This window comes from Otolemur garnettii, unplaced genomic scaffold (genome assembly GCF_000181295.1).
Source record: "Otolemur garnettii isolate 467f Iridium unplaced genomic scaffold, OtoGar3 scaffold00006, whole genome shotgun sequence".
NCBI lineage: Eukaryota > Metazoa > Chordata > Mammalia > Primates > Galagidae > Otolemur > Otolemur garnettii.
Window position 1 is genome coordinate 40,394,017 of NW_003852401.1, and position 22,271 is coordinate 40,416,287.

General features: G+C 38.2%; 1 pseudogene; it reads left to right on the forward strand.

Moving 5' to 3' along the window:
* Positions 1 to 15,545: 15,545 nt before the first annotated feature.
* Positions 15,546 to 16,668, forward strand: LOC100951091 (annotated as a pseudogene).
* The last annotated feature ends 5,603 nt before the right edge of the window (positions 16,669 to 22,271 follow it).

A 22,271-nucleotide genomic window follows, 5' to 3' on the forward strand; every position in this document is an offset into this window, starting at 1 on the left:
AAAAATGGAGCTATTTTACCTTCTTTGGGGCATACTGCATCTTCAAACTCCACTGTGTGTTTTATTACACTGAGGCCCATCTCCATTTGGACTGGCCTCTTTTCCGGGCCTCCATAGCTGCCCAAGGCACACTGCACGTGGTAGTGCTGCATCATGTGTGGAGTCTCCCGGGCCCAGAACGGCCCTGCCTCCAGGGCCTGGGTGTCCCCCAGGGTGAATCACGCTGTGAGAGTGAGCACACATCCCCAAGCTCAAGGGTTGCCCTGGTGGTAGGTGCTCATTGAGGGGGTGAGAGTTTGGGAATAAACTTGAACACAAGGCTAGAGTGTCCATAAGCATAAACACCCAGCCCCTTGAGGTGCAGGACAGAGGTGGGGTGGGGAGAAACACAGGGCAAGCTGAGCTGTGTAGGCGTGTGCCTGTGTCTGTGGGGGGGAGGTGGATGAGGTGATTTCACTGGTTGCATTCCAAGCTTCCCTCAGTTACAGAACAGCCTATTCCCATAACACACCCTCAATGGATTTTGCAGAAGTTCTGCTGATTGCTGCATTCACCACATCTCACCTGTCTGCAGGGCACTTAGCTTTTTGGGTTTGAAGCTATCCCAGGGCATTGCTCATAAAAGCAGATACCTCAATATGCTGCAGGGCTCTCCTTCCTGGCTTTTTTTTCTTTTACAAGTGGCTTGGGGTCTGACTTGAAGGAGTGATCATAAAGAGAATGATTACTTTTACGCTGGCTGCAATGAGAAAAGGATTCTGTGAGGAGGGAGTTATATATGGAAATCAATACCAGCACTGGAAAGCATCCCTTTCTGCTCATATAAGTGCTGCCCACGGGGTCAATAGCTGGAATTAACCTGGATCCTTTTTTTATTATTATTATTTTTAATAAAGCTACTTTACGATAGATTCTGATGTGCGCTCCCATGCTGCAGCGGCACCTACTTGAAGGGGAAGAACAAATGGTTTTATTTTAGAGTTATCTTCAGTCCCACCGGGTACCACTCCCCCTCCCACCTCCTCACCGTCTCAGTCTCCAGGGAGGGCAGAGTGAAATTAAGCCTTTTCTGGATATAAACAGATACCGACATAAAGGAGAATGTGCTCACTGCTCAGATTGTGTAGGTTGTTTAATTCGTAATATACGATAATAGAAATTAGTTGCTGGGGGTATGGTACTGAATGCTCACCACATGCCAGGCCCTGTCCTTGGTGCTCTACTTGGCCTCATTCAATTCCTGTAACAATCCTGTAAGGTGAATAAATGAAGATCTTTGTTGAGTAAACCTCTCAAGGAAGGTAGTAAGTGATTAGAAGCCTCCTACCAAAGTCTTTTTGACTGCTAAACTTGTACTCTTTCTTAGATCAGCAAGGTTAACTCAAAGGGTGCTCCTTCTTTGCTGACACAGGTGTCAAAAGCCTTACGTGTCTGTCTGTGAACTTTAGTCCAGCAAACTTCTACTATTCCTTCTATTAAAATCTTCAAAGATGAAATAGTAAAAAATTACATTCACAGTAACACTAGAGTCAATCCTTGAATCTCTCTCTTTCTCACACCTCACAACCAATTTGTCAGGGAACCTGTTAGGTCTACCTTTGAAATATGTCCAAGCCCTGACACTCTGATGACACCATGCCATTTCACTGGTCCTGGACATCACTTCCACTTGTTTGTTTGTTTGTTTTGAGCCTGAGTCTCACTCTGGTACTTGGTTTCCCAGGCTAGAATGCTGTAGTGTTAGCCCAACTCACACCACTCTAACTCTTGGGTTTAAGTGAACCTCCTGCCTCACAATCCCAAGTAGCTGGAACTACAGGTGCTCACCACAACATTTGGCTAATTTTTCTATTTTTTGTGGTCTCACTTTTGCTCAGGTTGTTCTCAATTCCCAAACTCAAGCAATCCTCCCAACTTGGCCTCCCAGAGTGCTAGGATTACAGGGATAAGCCTCCGTGCCCAACCTCCACTTTTGTCCTAATATAGATTCTACTTCACACAGCAGCCAGAGAGAAACTCAAGTAAGTTAGGACATGACCAGTTAAAATCTTCCAGGGGCTTTCTGTCTCAAAGCAAAAGCCAAATTCCTTCCAATGGCCTATAAGGCCCTACATGCTCCCTAAACACACACACACACACACATACACACACACAACAGGCATACACACGTAGGGATATATACACCCAAGATGTATTACACATATACACATATTCACACTCAACATATATATTGCACATATGAACACATATATACATTGAACACACACAGTTAACACACATGCCACACATGCACATATACACACATGCCTGTGCCCACTCTCTGCACACACACACTCAACACACATGCACACTCTCTATATATGTCACACATAAACATTCAACACACAAACTCATACACACAGACCTATACACACACTCAGCACACGTATACATATGCATACAATACACACAGGCACACATACACACATACACATAACACACTCAACAGATACACTTAATCCTCAACAACACACATGCAAAACACATATGCCCACACACATTTCTTTGTTCTCACCTCATCTCTTATCTGTTTATCTCTCTCTTTCCTCCTTGCTCACACCTGTCCAGTCATTCTGTCTCATTCCAGTTCTTCAAGCTCACCAAGCACCAAACTCATTTCCTACCTGTTTGCACTGACTGTTCCCTCTGCCAGGCACAATTCTCCTTCCTTTAATAAAATGGCTCATTCCCTCACTCCCACCAGGTGTCTTTCTAAATGTTTTCTCATCAGAGAGAATCCCACCCTGACTAACTTATAAAAAATAATCCCCTTTGATATGGCTGATGTGTACTCCCTAGTACACATGCACCATATTTCATTTATCACGTGTGAATGGGCACTTGGGTTGGTTATACATCCTTCTGATTACAAATTGTGCTGCAACAAACATTCAACTGCACATGTCTTTTTGATAAAACGACTCTTTACCTTTGGGTAAATATGTAGTAGTGGCATTGCTGTATCAAATTGTAGACTTACTTTTAGTTTTTTGAGATGTCCCCACATGAATTTCCATAGCAGTTGTATTCGTTTTCAGTTTCCTGCCTGGAAAAAAAGTGGTGAACTAATACCTTTGCAAAAACCTGGATAGAACTGGAGACCATTATTCTAAGTGAAGTTTCACAAGAATGAAAAAACAAACACCAGAGGGACTCACTATCAAATTAGAAGTAATCACATTTGGGAGTGAAACTCAACAGAAAGCAAAGGGGAGAACGGGGAGGAGTAAAACTCACATATAACAGGTACAATGCACGCTGTTCAGGTGAGAGGCACACTGTAACTCGGACTCAAACTGTACGAAAGAAGTTCATGTAGCCAAAACTTTTGTACCCCCATAATATTCTGAAATTAAAGAAATAATACAGCAGGACAAATGACGTAAGTATCTACTAACTATATTATCTGCCATAAATTTCAGGGGGGTATGTGAAATATATATTAATATGATTTATGATGATACAATGCCATCCTTCCTTACCGTTCTCAGTGCATTTCTTGCTAGCACTTTCCACTGCCAATATGCTAAATATTTATTGTTTTCTGTCTATGTCTCTCCCACACCACCCAATCTCCTTATCAAAACACAAGATCCACCAAGACTTGTTTGGTTCACTGGAATAGTTGCTGACAGGTAGAAGGTGCTCTGTAATATTTGTGAAATGTATGAATAAAAGACAACCATTTGGGTGCCACCAAATATGAGAAGAGAGACCATAAAATACATTTTAGGACAATCAGGTGAACTGACTACCTGAGCATAATGATCCCTCTGCTGAGAGCCAGTCCTAATAGAATCCCTCAAAGAATGCCAACCCAGAAGGAATTTTAGCCCCTCTTCTGAGCTGCTCAGCACAAAAGTGCTGAATGTGGTGTCAGCACATTCAGTCTGATACCACTCATCAGCTTCTTTGTCCCCAGCATTTGTGGCATCGTGTGAAGTGAGAATGCTGCAGTTAACCATGCAGTTTCCTGGGATCCTCTGCATGGGCTGAGCTCCAAGGAGGACAGCTGGCCATCAGTGCAAGACTCTGAGCAGAGCAGATATAAAACCTCCTTTCTTTCCACTTGGCTGTGCTGCCTCATCTGTCTGAATCCTTTAGAGGGAAAGATGTAAAGAAGGAAAATTGAGAATTTGTAGATAGAACCAAGACTTTGTGCCAGGTAGCTCTTTCAAGGTGACTTTCTGTACCTTGGGATCAGTAAGGGTTGGGTACTGAGGCATGAAGCAGGGTTGAAGAAAACCAGTCTGCTGCCCAGACAGTAACCCAAACAAGGCCCAACACACACATAAGCTCTTTTGGCTCTTCTGGTTGACTGTACCCAGCAGCCCTCAGCATGATGATGCCGGGAAAGGCCTCAACCCCTCAGAACAGAGCACTGACCAATTTAAATTGGTAGTTGCCCAACTAGCAACTGGACCAAGTGCTCACTGCACAGACTCAGTCCCAGGAAATGTCGCAATTGCCATCTGTCTCTTTAATCTTCTCTGGCTTTGAGGATCTTGCCACACATGGCTGGGCTATCTTTATTAGTTCAATTAATCAGTAACTTTTAAAGCTTCATGTCATCTTGTTTGGTGCAGGCCAAGTCCCACTATGCCCCCTGAGCCAGAAACAACAGCCCACATCAGGAGAGCCTAGGAGGAGGGCTCCAGCCTCCCAGCAATATTTTCTAGTGTCTTCAGCTGCCGTAGCAGGATAACAGTTCACCAAGGTAATGTATTCAGGGATTCTGCTGGAATGCTCAACTGACAAGAGCCCCGTCGAGACGCTGCTCATGCCCCCGGGAACGTTGCTGTTTACGTGCGCCTTTACTCATCTTTCAGCACCATCAGAAAGCTGAATGGAAATGTCAGTGTTTCAGAACACAGAATGGATTTTGCTGCTTAAAAGGACCTTAATATAGCAAAACCCAGAGTTAACAATCTTCACATGCAAGCTAGTTCTAAACCCCTAGAATTTGGGAGTTGGCTGGGACTGGAGAGACAGCTTCCTTTGCAGAGCACTATAGCCCACGTGGCTATTTACATAAGATAATTTACATCAGTAAAATTAAAAATTCCATTTCTTCATCATACCAACTAGTCATAAGTCACTCCTGGCCAGTGACTACTACATTGGACAGCACAAATATAGAACACTTCTACCATTGCAGAAATCTCTATTAAACAGCACTGGCTAACTGGCTACACTACCTCCTCATTTTAGAGAAGAGAAAACTGAGGCTTATTGAGGTCAAAGTCAAGTGTCTTGCCTCTCTTGTCTTACAGATAGAAGTTTGGTTGCAGTTCGAAGGGACTCAGTTTGTCTTACTCTGTCTAATCTTACTACTGGCCCATCTCCTACCTCTGCGGATAGTATCAAATGTTATTCTAATAACAGCCAGCACAAATACAAATAAAGGGAAGCAAGCTGGTGGCACAATCAGCTAGTAAAAGTTCAAGTATGAATGGTTGTAAAATAAAATTAAAATAGAGTCAAGAAACCTTATCTTCTCCATGAATTCCTCCAGATTCTTCTGAAAAGAGGAGAGTTTTTCCTAACAGCACGGTGGTTCACCCTTCAGGTCACAAGGCTGCCTCATTACTGCAGGATTGCATTATTATTTGCCTAACTTCATTTTATCATGTTTCTTTGGTTTTGTATAACGATTGTCATGAGGGGTTTTAATTGCCTCAGAAACTCCAGAACAGCTTCCCTTGTACTGTTTATACGGGCACACTTAGTAATGTTTGGGCCATGGCAACTAATAAGCAATAATGGCTACCATTTGTTTGTGTATGGGAGAAAGTATTTTAAATTACCTTGCAATTCAAAACTTGTGCTCCACCCTACGGTGTCAGGGCTGAGGAGGCAATGTTTAAACTTCCCTCTGAAGCCCAGAACATGTCCACACATAGGAATCTCTCTGTAGCCATTTGCCATTTTCTGTAGGTACTTTAAGAATTTCATGTTTAGGCCAAAGAACATTAAGAAAATACTACATTTTTTCTCAGTTGATACAGACTTGAGGAAGTTTCTGGAGCTCCAGAAGGTCAAAGACGGCATCTGCATTCATTTGTATCCCTATCATTCAACACTGTACCTTGAACACAGTAGGCATTCAGCCAGTGTCTGAGGAGGGAGGAAGGAGGGATGGAAGAAGGAAGGACAAACGCCTTTAAAATGCCACCTAGCTTCCCAAGTGGAAAAGATCTACTTATGCAGAACGTAATGGTCCTAATTTGGCTCCTTTTCCCAAGTGGCTAAAGGCACTCCTACCTCTGAGGCAGACATCTCTTGTGTCAGCCTGCTCAGCACCCCTTGTATTACAAGTCTCTCTCTCTCTCTCACCACCATTTTCCTTCAGGCCTGTGCTTCAGCTGGAATTGAGCCTGCTCTTGGCTCCAGGGATGGATAACAGACTTGGACTTCACCAGTGAGATGTCAAGAAGAAGACACTCCCTTCTGGTGTTTCCAAGTTGTAGGAAAGGGATCATGGAACTGTTAGTGTCCATCTTTGGCACCTCCCTGCCAGCTCAGAAGTGAGGGATGGAGACACATACTTAATGTCCTAGTGTGGACATTTAGATCTAGTCTTAAATATTTAAGTTACCAAAACCTATAAGTAAACCACCATCATCCTTTTTTAAAGGCCTGTTGTAGTTTTGTTTCTATTATTTGGAACAGAAACTGTAATGATGAATAGAAACACCAATTTAAAAATCAGGAGATTACCTGATTTTTAGGAGATTACCGCCATGATCCTTGCAGCAGTTAACTGAGGGGATGATTTCTCCTGACTGGAAAAAGCTTGGGCTTTTTCAGTTTTGCTCAGATTTCCAGGCTCCTCTGGCCTTCCTGACATACTTCTATTTCCAGGGAGGTGTCCTTGGATCACCACATGCTGTTTCCTCTGCTTTAACCCAGTTCCTGGTTCACAAATCATCCCTTTATTATGCCATGTACAAGCCTCCTACACTTACCGTTCCCAAGCCTTTAATTTTCCAAACCTGTCTCCTGAGTCATCTCAGCCCAGGAGAGAGCAATGGGAAACAGAGATTTATATGGCACCGTGTACTTTATATTTAATAACTGATCTGTCATGACATTTATCTGCATAAGAAGTTGGGTAATTCATGAGTGGCTTGGCAGGCTCAGCCTCTGGTGAATTGTGCTTCCTGTTCTCTGCCTCATGAAGATGGGCAGCTTGGTAGATACCAGCTCTCATGTGCTCAGAAATCTTCCACTTTGAAAAGTGAAAAGTAAGTTTCCTCTTTGAAAAGTAGAAATTAACCCTATCAGGAAACAGTGGCTCATAGGAACACGATATATGATACTCTTACAGAATGGAACAGGAAATGCATGGCTAGAAGACTCCTAGCATAGGTCCAAACATTTGCTAGGGTATTTCCATACAAAAAGCTTTTAGGGTTGCCACCGTTCTGGATTAATTTTATTCCCCCTTGCTCAAAGGTACACAACTATTAAATGGTGAAGCTAGAATCTGCCCAACTCCAAAGCCTCACTATTTTACTTTCTGTTACACTTTATTTTTCCATACATGGTTTTTGTAGCCACGCACTTTGGAGGACAAAGCAGAGTGCAATTGACATTTTGTTTAAATAGGTGTTCTAAAGTTTATATGCCAGTTATCAACTTTGAAACATAAAATAAGAGACATAGATAATAAAGAAAACACAGGTTGCCTGATGTTCATGGCTTTACATTATCATTCCATCATTAATCTATAAAAGTGTCATATATTTCTATCTGGTACAAAAATGGCACACTTTGTTTTATGTTTTTATTCAGAAGTCTAACTTGCGTGTGGACTAGTTTCAGAAAGTTTTGAGACCCATTTTAGTTTTAGCGTAAAGAGTATGATGGATTGTGTTGCTCTTCCAATGTTAAAAAATACAACCATATATCCTGGAGCCACTGGCATATCTTCCTTAGGTGATTGGAAGAAGAAGTAAGGGTTTTGGACTGAGAAAGACTTAGGGCCCAAATTCTGACTCTCAGGAAATTAATACAGTTACAAAGCTTGGCAACCTGCCCCTGTTCTTTTGCAATGCTTAGTGCACTTAAATTTCTGTGACTTTTGTCAAGTATCCTTGCAGACTGAGATTTTTTGAGGTCAGGGGCCGTGAAGCTCTCCTTCAGCATAGTGCCCCAGAGCCCAGCAAGTGCATGTGGTAGGCACTTAAAAGTTGTTGGGGGAAAAACCATACACTTAAATGTACACATACCACCAAATATTTTATTAGGGAGAGCTAGCACTTCTTATCTCCACAGGTTGAAGGTTAGAGAATTAGAGTTAAAAAGAAAGATGACACAGATCTTTTAACAAGGTCTGGTTTGAAGACAGTGCTTCTAGCTCAAGGAGTTCAAATCATCAGCCTCATGTCTTGAGTAAAGTAGGAAGAAGGTGGTTTTCCCTCAGGATTTCCTTGGTAGGAGTAGTTCTCCAGAAATGAATGCCAAGGGAGGAAGAAGAGGGGCTCAGAGACCCTGGTGGTTCCTTTTGCCCCAGCTCATACCTACTTTCAGGATGAGGTGAAGTAGATGATGGCTGACAGACAGCTGCAGTCCAAGGATCCCTTTCCAGTAGAAGTGCCAAAGGGGAGAGCGCCCTCTGGAGGCTCCCAGCCAGAAGTCCAGCGTTGTTGCTGTGGTCTTTTTCCAGGGGTGGCTGTATGCCAGTGTGGCTTCCCTTAAAGGGCTTTAGCATTCCTGGAAGAAAGATAGACACACCTGAGAAAAGGAAGGCAGCTGTTATAGAAACAAATGCATCATACTTTTGCCCTGGCTTGAAGGTCTACGCAAGCATCTTTACCCTCTTGTGAATGAGGAACAGAAAGTTGCACACAGTAGCTTCAGACCTTAGAAGCAACCCCATCATCTGGAACTACATTGTCCTTTGTTCTCCACTTGATAGAGCTGCTGTCCCCAACCCAAGGGTTTCAGACTACAGGTCCAGTCTGTGGCCTGTTAAGCCACACTGGAGGAGGTGAGTGGCAGGTGGGTGAGAGAGGGAATCATCCCACAGCCTGTCCCCCATTCCTTACTCCCATCCCCCATTGTCTGGGGAAGACATCCCCCAGTTGTCTTCCATGAATCTGGTCCCTGGTGCCAAAAAAGTTAGGGACTGCTGCAGTAGAGGTTTCTGTTTCTTGATCCAACTGGGAGATTAATTATCCTGCTGTCAGAAAATTTGCTGCACTTGCCTTGGAGGTACATATTACAAGTAAGGTGATTGTCAGAAAATCTAACCAAACTAAGAAGGAATTATGGCAATGGGAGGATGGGGAAATACAACCAAGTTTCACAAAAACAGTTGAAGATCTATTGACTGCTTCTATACCTTCTTAATTGTGAATGAATTTTGTAGGCATGTCAGAGTTTCTTCTCAGGGCTTGATTTCAGGGATAAATATGATCTGTGAAAAGACATTAGTCACACCTACTTGTAGCCATTGGGAGCCACTGGTATATGCTGAAATAATTTTAAAAATCTGAAGGGGCAAACTGACTGAGATAAGGTCTGCAATATGTCCCGCACCACAATCGTTTGTTTTTTTTTTTTTTTTCCCCCAAATATAAGCTCTTTAGCTTCCTAGTTTTGTGACTCTCAGCAGATCACTTGGATCTATGGAGTCCATTGGTAAACTCATCTATTTATCTGTTCAGTGCTTCTTCACTCACCAAGTATTTATTGAACCTTGCTAGTAACTGCACCCAGTGTTATGAAAGGATCAGAAATAGCTACTTCACAGAGTAATCCCAGATATTAAGTGAGATAATTTAGAAAAGCTCCTAGTACAGAGGAATAGCTAAATGTCTTCTGCATTTGGATCTGAAAAACAAAACGTGCTAGAAGGTAAGGGAAAGAAAAGCCTTTTTAGAGTTTGGTTCAGTTAGGTCCTTAAAGCTTGTGCATCATTACTAAAGACTTTGGAGGTGTATTTTTCCCCTCAACAATAAGAAGGAGATATCCATCTAATTGCCTAAAGGCCAGGTAAAAGGAAGTTTAAGATCAGCATCCACTAGTGGGCAAATAATTTTCCTAATTTTGCTTTGAAATCCAGTCCATGATCTAAAGCATATCCAGACAGAGCCTTTTTTATAACAGAAGCCACTCTTTAAAGAGCTTGCCGAGAGATCCTGTAAACTCAGGTTAACAAGAAGTTTCCCTAACAGCCTTGCTGAAGCAGCCCTGAATGACTGTGCACAGGGCACTTGTGAGCATACGCTGTCCTGCAAAAGATGCCCTTGCACTTCTCCTAGTCTCTCCATTAGGTAGTTCAATTTATGCCACATAGATAGTTGAACAGTGCTGCTAGGATACCTAAGGAAGTGTTTTATTTCTGTACTGTTCTAATCTGAAATTTTCGAATGGAACTGGAATGAACTTTCAAAATACCAAGAAGTGGGTGGATATCCTAGGGCCACAGTCAAAAGCCAAAACTCCTTATAGGCTGCTTTGCTTAGTGAGTCAATATGGACTAATTAAATATCCTCCTGAGGATGGGGAATGCGGTATGCTATGTAAGACTGAATAATCCTTCAGTGAGGCAAAGTGGTGGTTTCTCTCACAGGAAGCTGCTGACTAATGTGAGCTGGATGAACTCTATGGAAGTGCCCTGAGCAAATTCATCTGGTACACAAGAGAGGAGCCATTTGTTAAAAAGCACCCTGAGGCCCCAGTGAGAGGAGACATATTTAGGGAAACTGTGTATTATTCCTCCTCTGCTTTCCAAAGAATCAGATCTTGCAGCCCTGTCGGAATTAGGAATAAGCATCAGAGAATTCTGTATTGTAATCAGTTCCTACAGAACCCTGCACAGTGCAAAAGTAGAAACAATATTCTTTAAACCAAAAGCTGTATTCTTCTCTGACCTCATAGTGAGTCTCCAGCAATCTGTCCCTCACTCTCTCTTTTTTATCTCACCTGGCCTGGTTGGGTGCCCCTGTGAACATAGCTAGCTTTAGATCTTTGCCTTCTCTTCTTCAATGAAACTTGGCTTCCTAAGAAGATAAAGGGAGATGTTTCCAAGACCTATGACTCTTCTTACCATTTCTTTTTGTCTTTGAACAATGGCTTGAAAGATACTTTATTAAATGCAAAGTGAGGAAAAATTTCTTGATCAAATATCCTGTTTTTTTTTTTTACTTTTTAAAAGTCTATATACATAAAAATTCTGCTAAAGATCTTTTGAAGACACTTTTGAGGAGGGTGAATTGCAGAAACATTTATTTTTATAGCTCATTTCAGAAAAGTTGGAAAGAATTAGACTCTATCCAGACAGAGTTTAGTAGGGATGGAACAAAGTCACACCTACTTCATTCATTTAGAGAAATATAACCAAAAGTCAAATAATAATGGGAGGTAAAATATAATGTTCATTAATATAGTTCCCCATAACAAACATGATATTTCCATAATACATGTGGAAATATCACGTTTATTATGGGGAGTTATAACAATAAAGTAATTAATCACAAGTTAAATGCCAACACTGTTGACAATATTGGTAATGCCAGTCAGCTATAGTGGCGCATAAAAAAGAAGTGTCAGAAAATCCAAACAAAAAACTACCATTACAACACCTTAAATTTTCTTAAGTGTATAAGCCATTTTGAGCCAGATTTTACTCAAAAAATTTAGAATTAAAAATTCTCTTAGTTTAAATATGATGAGCAAGATCAGTTCCAAAGGGTATCATAAATTGGAGCAGTTGTCTTTTCAATTGATCTCAGCATAATGGCAGATTAGAATGTTCCAAAATCTAATTCACCCATTAAAAGAACCTTGGTAGAGCTCTGGAAAACAAATATTTATAGCTGCTAATTGCCCAATAAAGAAATAGCCATCTGCAAAATGGTGTGAAAGTTCTGTGGCATTTTTACTTACCTTTTCCGACTCCCTCCCCAGCATGGCAGTGGTTTTGGTCTTCAAGCAGCATACTTGTTCTTAGTTCCCTATCTTAGACTGGAGGATGGGGCACAAAACTTATTTGTAGATTATTGCATTTATAGATTATTACTTCTAACTTGTATAGGGGAATATCTAAAAGACTTATGCAAAGTGCTCATCTCCGTTTAATACTATTTGAACCTTATCTGGGAAAAGTAGTGGCTATTACTTGTAAGAGCCCTAAGGTGACTACAGATTTACAGGTATCTGAGGCAAGAGATTACAGGTAGAAACATATAGTAGGCCATCTATTTGGTTTTCTCAGAAGAAAAGTTGGAGTAAAACTCTTTGGGAAACTGAGATATTCAAGCAGTAATGTATAAGGGTGAGTTTAGAAAGTCCTGCACACACACACACACACACACACACACACACACACAGAGGCAAGATGCATGTTAAAAAAAAAGCTGAAAAGACCTTCAACTTTCATGTTGGGGTGATCCTTAGACTCAGAACAAACCTAGCTAAATATTAAAGGAGTTTTCCCCCACAAGTCAAAGTCTATAAGGACTGTGAGAGCTCCTGGAATTCAAGACAATCTCTGTCCAAACATTAGCTGAGATATCAGTGATCATACATAATAAGAAAGAGTCTTTGCAAGAATAGTTTCAAAAAGTCTCAAAATGAATAACCAGCCTTCAATAATTAAAAAAGAAGCACAAAGGAAAGGGAGAAATCAAATTTCCAGAGTTTTCCACATTATAATAGTTAAATGCTCAATTAAAAAAACACAAAGCAAACAAAGAATTAGGAACACATTGCACATTCAATGGAATAAAATAAATTGACAGAAATCATTGATCAATATGGAAACTCAGACACTAGTTTTACTAAACAAACACTATAAACAACTGTGTCAAAAAACTACAGGTAAACAGGAACAAAGACTTAAAGAGATCAGGAAAGCAATTGAAAAACAAAATAAAAATATCCACAGAGAGCTATAAATTATATGATAAAAAAGAATATAACAAATTCTGGAAATAAAACATACAATAACTAAAATTAAAAATTCACTGGAGAGGTTCGACCTAAGATTGGAGTAGGCTGAAATAATCATCTAACTTGAAGACAGAAAATTTTAAAATTATCAAACCTGAAAAATAGAATGAAAAATAATGGAGAGAGGACAACAGAGCCTAAAGGACTTAAGCATCACATCAAGTGAATCAAAATAAGTATTATGGAGTTTTAAAAGGAGAAAAGAGAAAGAACATTATTAAACGAATATTTGAAGAAATAATGGCCAAAAAAATTTCAAGTTGAGTGAAAGATATGAATCTACAAATACTAGAAGCTCAATTAACTCCAAGAATGAAAAACTCAATAAGACCCATAATAAGATACGTTATAATCAACTTGTTGAAAGAGAACAAGAAAAGCACCAAACCAAAACAAAGAATTTTGAAAGCAATAGAGAAAGGTGACTAGTCACATGAAAGAAACTCTAGGTAAGATTATCAGCCAATTACTTGTCAGGAATTTTTGAGTCCAAAAGGCAGTGGATTGATATATAGAAGGTGCCAAAAAATGTATATACATTTTGAGAAAGGAGAAAACTGTATTAAAATTGTAATATTCAATATAAACTGATAACACTTGGTATCTTGTGTACTATATCTTATATCTCTTATAATTGCAGAAATCAAACGTAACTTTAGTATTACAGTTTTAAGGCAGTTTTTCCCTTTCTTAAAATGTGTATGCATTTTTTGTCACCCTCTGTGTTTAAAGCATTAAAAAAAAAACTTATCAGCCAAGAATTCTGTATCTAGTAAAATTGTCCTCCAAAATGAAGGAGAAATTTTAAAATATGCAGAGAAACAAAAAGCTGAGGAAATTCATTATCACTATACCTGTCATATAAGAAATGCTACAAAAAGTCCTTCTAATTGACATAAAAGGATGCAAGACAGTAACTTAAGGGCATATAAATTAATAAAGATCTCTAGTAAAGGTAAATACATGGCCAAATATAAATGCATATTTTTGTGTGTGTTTTTTGGCTTATAATTCCAGTTTTTATTTTCTATACTGCTTAAAAGAAAAATGTATAAAAATAATTATGGACTTATATAGTTAGACACAGAATGTATAAAGATGTAATCTGTGACAATAATAACACAAAGGGTAACTAAAGTTACATAGAAGTAGAATTTTGTATCAAGTTGAAGTTAAGCTGGTATCGATTCAAACTGGATTGTTACAACTTTAGTTAATCCATGGTAACTACAAATAAAATATCTACAAAATTATATACAAATGGAAATGAGAAGAATCAACATGTGTCTATAAAATAATGACTTAAATACAAAGGAAATCAGTAACGGAAGAAATAAGAAATAAAACAGTTATAAGACATACAGAAAACAAATTTTAAAAATGACAATGTAAGTACTTCCCTGTCAGAAATTACTGTAAATGTAAATGTATTAAATTCTTTAGTGAAAAGACAGAAATTTCCAGAATGGGGGAGAAATATGGTGTCTGTGAGAGACTCATTTAGATCAAAAGACAGAAATAGCTAAAAGTACAAGGATGGAAAAAGACATTCCATGAAAACAGTAACAAATAGAGCTGGGTGCCCAACTATTAGGCAAAATAGAGTTTTAGTTAAAAATTTTATAAGATACAATGAAAGATGCTACATATTGATAAAGGGGTTAATTTGCTAAAAAGATCTAGCATCTATAAACACATTTACATGTCAAAAAACAGAGCCTCCAAACTATATTAAACAAATGTTGGTAAACTTAAGGCAGAAATAGGCAATGCCACAATAATAGTTGAAGATATAAATACTTCACATTTAATAACAAGTAGAACAACCAAACAGAATATTGGGGAATTGAACAAAATAATACATAAATTACACCTAAACAGACATCTAAAACACTACACCTAACAACAGAAAAATATACTTTCTTCTCAAGTACAAAAGCGCATTCTCTAAGATATGCCACATGTTAAGCCACAAAACAAGTCTTATAAATTTAAAAAGATTAAAATTATACAAGATGCCTTTCTAATCACACTGGAATGAAACTAGAAATTCAGAACAGAAGGAAAACTGAAAAATCCACAAATGTACAGAAAATAACAACACACTCTACAAAAACAAAGTGTCACTCAAAAGGTCACGAGGAAAACTAGAAATTACATCAATACAAAGGAAAATGGAAATTCAATTTATTAAAATTTAAGAGGTACAAAGAAATCATTGCCAAGGGAAATTTATAACTATAAATGCAAATATTAAAAAGAAATATCTCAAATTATTAAATAATAACACTTTAAGGAACTTGAAAAAGAAGAGCAAAATAAAACAGAAGCTAGCTGAAGGAAGATAATAAAAATCAGAGCACAGATAACTAAAATAGATAACCAACAGAGAGAATTGGTGAAGGCAGATGTTGGGCCTTTGAAAGATCAATAGAATTGACAAACCTTTTGCTAGATTTACTAGGAAGAAGATAAAATCAGTAATCAAAAACTTTCCAGCAAAGAAAAGCCCAGGGAGAAGGAAGTATGAATGTTACCTGGTATTTGGAGATCTTAACAACATGGCAGACATTGACAACAAAGAACAGTGTGAACTTGATCAGGATTTGGATGACGTTGTAGAAGTAGAAGAAGAAACTGGTGAAGAAACAAAAATCAAAGTGTGTCAGCTAACTGTTCAGATGATGCAAAATCCTCAGATTCTTGCAGCCCTTCAAGAAAGACTTGATGGTCTGGTAGAAACACCAACAGGATACACTGAAAGCTTGCGTAGGGTAGTTAAAAGACAAGTGAATGCTCTCAAAAATCTTCAAGTTAAATGTGCACAGATAGAAGCCAAATTCTATGAGGAAGTTCATGGTCTTGAAAGGAAATATGCTGTTCTCTATCAACCTCTATTTGACAAGTGATTTGAGATTATTAATGTGATTTATGAACCCACGGAAGAATGTGAATTGCAAGCAGATGAAGAAGATGAAATTTCGGAGGAGCTGAAAAAAAAAAAAAGGCCAAGATTGAAGATGAGAAAAGGGATGAAGAAAAAGAAGATCCCAAGGGAATTCCTGAATTTTGGTTGACTGTTTTTAAGAATGTTGACTTGCTCAGTGATATGGTTCAGGAACATGATGAACCTATTCTGAAGCACTTGAAAGATATTAAAGTCAAATTTTCAAATGCTGGCAAGCCTATTAGTTTCGTCTTAGAATTTCACTTTGAACCCAATGAATATTTCACAAATGAAGTGTTGACAAAGACATATAGGATGAGGTCAGAACCAGATGATTCTGATCCCTTTTCTTTTGATGGACTAGAAATTATGGGTAGTACAGGGTGCCAGATAGATTAGAGAAAAGGAAGGAATGTCACTTTGAAAACCATTAAGAAGAAGCAGAAACATAAGGGATGTGGGACAGTTGGTACTGTGACTAAAACAGTTTCCAATGACTCCTTCTTTAATTTTTTGCACTTCCTGAAGTTCCTGAAAGTGGAGATCTGGACGATGATGCTGAAGCTATTCTTGCTGCAGACCTTGAAATTGGTCACTTTTTATGTGAGTGTATAATCCCAAGATCAGTGTTATACTTTACTGGAGAAGCTATTGAAGATGATGATGATGATTGTGATGAAGAAGGTGAAGAAGCTGATGAGATAATGTTTACCAAATGAGCAAATCATTCTCTGTTTTACCTCCATTTGAGAAGTGAATTGAATGACTTATGTATTCCTTTGCTATAATCACTGTTCTGTGATTTGGGATAATAACATTTTGGAAAATATGATTTTAGAATTCTACAGCCAAACAATGTATGTATAGGTTTCAATAAATAAATTGCAAAACTCAAAAAAAAAAAAAGAAAGAAAATCACAGGATTGGATTATTTCACTAGAAAATTATAATAAGCATTTAAAGAAGAATTAACACTCAGTCATTCTTAAACTCATCCAAAAATATTAAAGAGGAGGGAACTCTTCCTAACTCATTCAATGATGTCAGCATTACCCTGATACCAAAGCCTAACAAAGTCAGTATAAGAAAACTATAGAACAATATCCTTATGTATAATGATGCTAACTCCTCAAGAAAATGCTAGAAAACTAAATTCAACAACAAGATAAAAAGATTATACAAAATGAGCAAGTAGGCTTTCATTTCTGGAATGCAAGAATGGTTCAACGTATAAAAATCAATCAATATAATACACTGCATTTATAGAATGAAGGAAAAAACTACAAACTACATGATCATCTCAATTAATGCAGAAAAAGCATTTGATGAAATTCAGTATACTTTTTAACAAAAACATTTAATAATCTAGTAATAGAAGGAAGCTTTATCATCATGAAAATGACTTAATATGGAAAACCCAGAGCTACTGTCATATACAATGGTGAAAGACTGGGCGTTTTTTCCAAGAGCAGGAAAAAAGAAAGGATGCCCACCTTTACCACTTCTATTTAACAGAGAACTGGAAATTCTAGACACAGGAATTAGGCAAGAAAAGGAAATTAAAGCATAAAGGTTAGAAAGGAAGAGGGAAAATTATCTCTATTCATAGATGATATGATCCTGTATGTAGAGAACCCTAAATATTCCACAAGAACTGTTAGAACTAATAAGGCAATTCAGCAAAGTAGTAGGGTCAAGGGAAACACACAAAAGTCAGCACTTCTGTACATTAACAAAAAACAACTGGAAAAGAAAATTATGAAATATTTACAACATTATCATTCAAATACTTTGAAAATTACATAACCAAAAAAGTGAAGACTTGTACAATGAAAACTTGTGAAAACACTTGAAAACAAATGAAGACTTGTACAATGAAATAAACAAATGGAAATACAACCTATATTTATGGATTGGAAGACAATTAAGGTGCAAATACTGTAGAAAGTAATACACAAATCCAAACCCTGTAAAAAAATCCCAGGGACCATTTTCACAGAAATGCAAAAGCCAGTCCTAAAATTCATGTGGAATTTCAAGGGGGCCACAAAATAGAATCTTGAAAAAGAAAAAAACAAAGCTAGAGGATTCACAGTCGCTACTTACACAGCTATAGTAATCAAAACAATGTGGTACTGACATAAAGACAAAAATATATAACAATGTAATAGAATGAGGATCCCCCAAATAAGCACTCACATGTATGATCAAATAATTTTCAATGAGAGTGCCATTTAATTGGGAAAGAACAGTCTTTTCGATACATGTTTCTGGAACAACTAGATATCCACATACAAATTAATGAAATTGTACCCTTACCTAATACCACATTTAAAAATTAACTCAAAATAAATCAAAGATTTGAATGTAAAACTATAAAACTCCTAAAAGAAAACATAAGTCATAGATTCACATCACTGGACTGGCAGTGATTTCTTGGATAGGGCACCAAAGGTGGTACAAGGGGCAGAAGGAAAACCATATTGGACTTCGTAAATTTTTTTTAAAATCTGTGGATCAAAAGATACTATCAACAGAGTAAAAAGGCACCCCACATACTGGGAGAAAATATTTGCAAATCATATATCTGACAAAGAATATCCAGATATATGAAGAACCACAAAATTAGCTACCTAAAACCCAATTCAAAATGTGCAATAGACTCAAATAGACATTTCTGCAAAGATGATACACAAATAGTTTATAAACACATAAAAACATAATAAACACCACTAGTCATTAGGAAAATGCAAGTCAAAACTTCAAGGAGCTATCACTTCATATCTACTCTGATAGCTTTTATCGAAAAATAAAAAATAACAAGTGTTGGCAAGGATTGAAGAAATTATACTCCATCTTTATTGGTCATGGGAATGTAAAATGTTGTATCCTCTGTGAAAAAGAGTATCATGATGTCTTAAAATTTAAGCATAGAATTGCCATAAGATCCAACAATTCCTTTCCTAGGTATATACCAAAATAATTATAAGTAAAGACCAAACAAGGTTATACCCCAATGTGTATAGCAGCATTAGCGACCATTGCAAAAATGTGGAAAAAATTCAAAGCTCATCCCCATTAACAGATGAATGAATAAACAAAATCACACACACACACACACACACACACACACACACACACACTGCCTTGCTGTAACAAAATATCTGAGACCAGGTAACTTATAAAGAACAGAAATTTATTCTCTTGTAGTTCTGGATGCTGGGGAGTCCAAGATGGTGCCTCACTGATGTATCCTCAGGACCAGAGAAAAATTGGTGCCCTCAGATGGCAGAAAGGAAAAAGAGAGTGAACTCACTCTTGCAAACTCTTTTATAGTAGCATCAATCCATTCATGAGTGTGAAGACCCTATGACCTAGACACCTCCAAAAAGGCCATGCCTCTCAACATTGTTGCATTGGAGATTGTGTTCAGAGCAAATTTGGGGGAATACAGACCATAATGCAAAAATGTGCATGTGCATGCATACACACACACACAATGGAATATCATTCAGTCAAAACAAGGAATGAAAGATAACCCATAGACGTGGTCCCATGTACATGTGAATCTTTCTAAATGCAGAATATAAATGTCTTAACACAATAACTAAGAAAATGCCATGAAGGCTATGTTAACCAGTTTGATGAGAATATTTCAAATTGTATATAAAAGTTGCACACTATACCCCATGACAGTATCAATGTACGTAGTTATGATCTAATTAAAAAAAAACAAAAAACAAGGAATGAAATTCTGACACATGCTACAACATCGATGCCCCTTGAAAACATTATGCTAAGTAAATAAGCCAGACGTAAAATAACAAATAATATATGATTCTACTTATAAAAGGCACTCAGAACAGGCAAATTTACAGAGACAAAAAGTAGAATATAGACTCCCAGGGGCTGGGAGGAGGAAGTTATTTTTTAATGGGAACAGAGTTTCTGCTTGGGGTGATACAAAGGATGTGGAAGGGGATAGTGGTGATGGCTTTACAACACTGGCTGTACTTAGTGCCACTGAATTTGACACTTGAAAGTGGTTAAAATGATACATTTTATGTTACATATATTTTATCACAATATTGTAAAAGTAATGACTTTTTAAAAAAAAAGATTCTTCCCAAAATACATTTTCTGATACCAGCTGAGCCGGGGCCACAGGTCACTCCTTTATACTTTGAGATTTCTCTGCTCTTGCTCAGTCATAATGTTGATGACATTATATTCTAATTGCCTTTTTTAATGTCTTCTCTAGACAATAAGCTCTGAGAAGGTTGATTCCACATCTGACTTATTCTCTGATACATCCAAGACCTAGCACTGTTTTATCTATCTGTATTACTTGTATTAATTAATAAAAATGCTTAAAAGAATCAAAGGAAATTTAGTCACACAGAAGCTGTGACTTTTGTTCAGAGTTTCTCTATTCTGTTATTTCTGTGATCTTCAGGACCACTTGAAATAGTTTTTTCCTTACTATTTTAAGCTTACCTAACTCACTGACAAAAAAAAAGTGATAACTGCAAGTATAAACTATCGATTTTCTGACCTACACGGTTGTACAAGAAAAGAGGTATGTTTTTTGACATTATTCATTCTTTCCAGAAATGTTTTGAGCAAGTCATGGAAAATGCCTACATGTCTATGACTTTTGATAAAAAATGAAAATAACGGTGGATAGCTAATCTCCAAAGATGCCTCCTTGATGAATCAAACCACCCCCTGTCCCTGCCTTTGCATAGGACCATACCACACCGGTCTGCTTTGGCCCTATACAGAAAGAACTCAATTTCATGAACAAAGCTCTTGGAAAGTGCAACTTTAATTGAACATATACCAAAACCACTTTTACAGAGGCTAATTTGTAAACAAGACCATTTCCTACAACATATTTCTCACCACAAAAACACTACCAGACTTCTAAATAAAGACTGAAAACATTTCTACTATTAAACATTGAAATAAATGTGACGTATACATGCATTCAAGAAATATAAATAAAAACAAATAAGATGATTATTTACTAGATTATCCCCCTTCAGGGTGGCAGAGACTATCCTGGAAGCTCAGGGCACAGAGCAGGAACCAGTACTGGGCAAGACACTGTCCGATCACAGGGCACACTCACACACACACCCATACTCACTCTGATTGCAATCAGGAGGACAAGACATACCAATAAAGATAATAGGTACATCTTTAGGATGTGGAAGCCAGAGTACCTAGAGAAACCCACTCAGACATGGTGAGAACATGCAAACTCTACACCCATAGTGGCCCCAGCCAGGAATAAATTTTCTTCTCATCAACATGATAAGGAAACATTATTGAATACAGGTACTGTATTTTGAGTACCTGCTGTAGGACCAACAGAATATAATGAAAGAGAATAGAGAGTATTATGACTCTAAGGCCAGGTCATAGGAAGTCATCCAGTCCTTTCATGGTGGTTTGGACCACTGCTGTAGGGAAAGTCAGCCACCAAATAAGCAGTTTGGCTGCTCTAAAACCTCTGTCCTTGGGGAAATCCCCAAATGGCCCACGTGGGGATAGAGTGATGGTGACCACTCCCAAGCATTTTAGCCATCTTCACCTACATGCCAGGCACATGCTAGTAAAAGAATTATCTTGGACATTTCAATCCTAGCAGATGGCATGCAGAGAAAAAGAAAAAGGCCACAGACAGCTCTGCACAGGTGATTCACAGATCCGAGCCAGCCTCATTCACTCTACCCTGCCAAACTTCTGAACAAATGGAACTGAAAGCATAAGAAAGTGGTTGCTTGACACCATTCACATTTGAGGAGGTTTATTACATAATTAGAACAACATTTTTAAGTGTTTGAAAACAATCTCATTGTTTCATCCTCACGAATCCATGAAGATGTGTATTCAGGGAGCATCTGAAAAGGTTTTGACTTGCAGCTCTGCCACCTAGGAGAGCCCCCTAATCCTTTTTATCCCCCATTGTATCACTTGAAAAATGGCATAATAAGTCATCTCTCCCTTGCAGACTGGTTGCAAGTGTAAAATAAAATACCACATACAAAACAGTGAACTCTGACTGCTGTATGAAATTTCTAGTGGCGGTGGTGCTCCAGGCGGTGATAGCAGGGTTGCGTGCAGTGATGATGGTGATGATTGTGGTTAAGGATTAAGCAGGTGTCAGTCAATGAGATCTGTAAGCATGTGAGCAAACTATACGTCTGCAAGAGCATTCTTGAGTCTGAGCACTGAAAAGTGTTCTGAGAGGTGCAGAAACATAGGACAGCCCAACTTGCCCTTAAAAATATGACCATATCCGTCAAAAACAGTA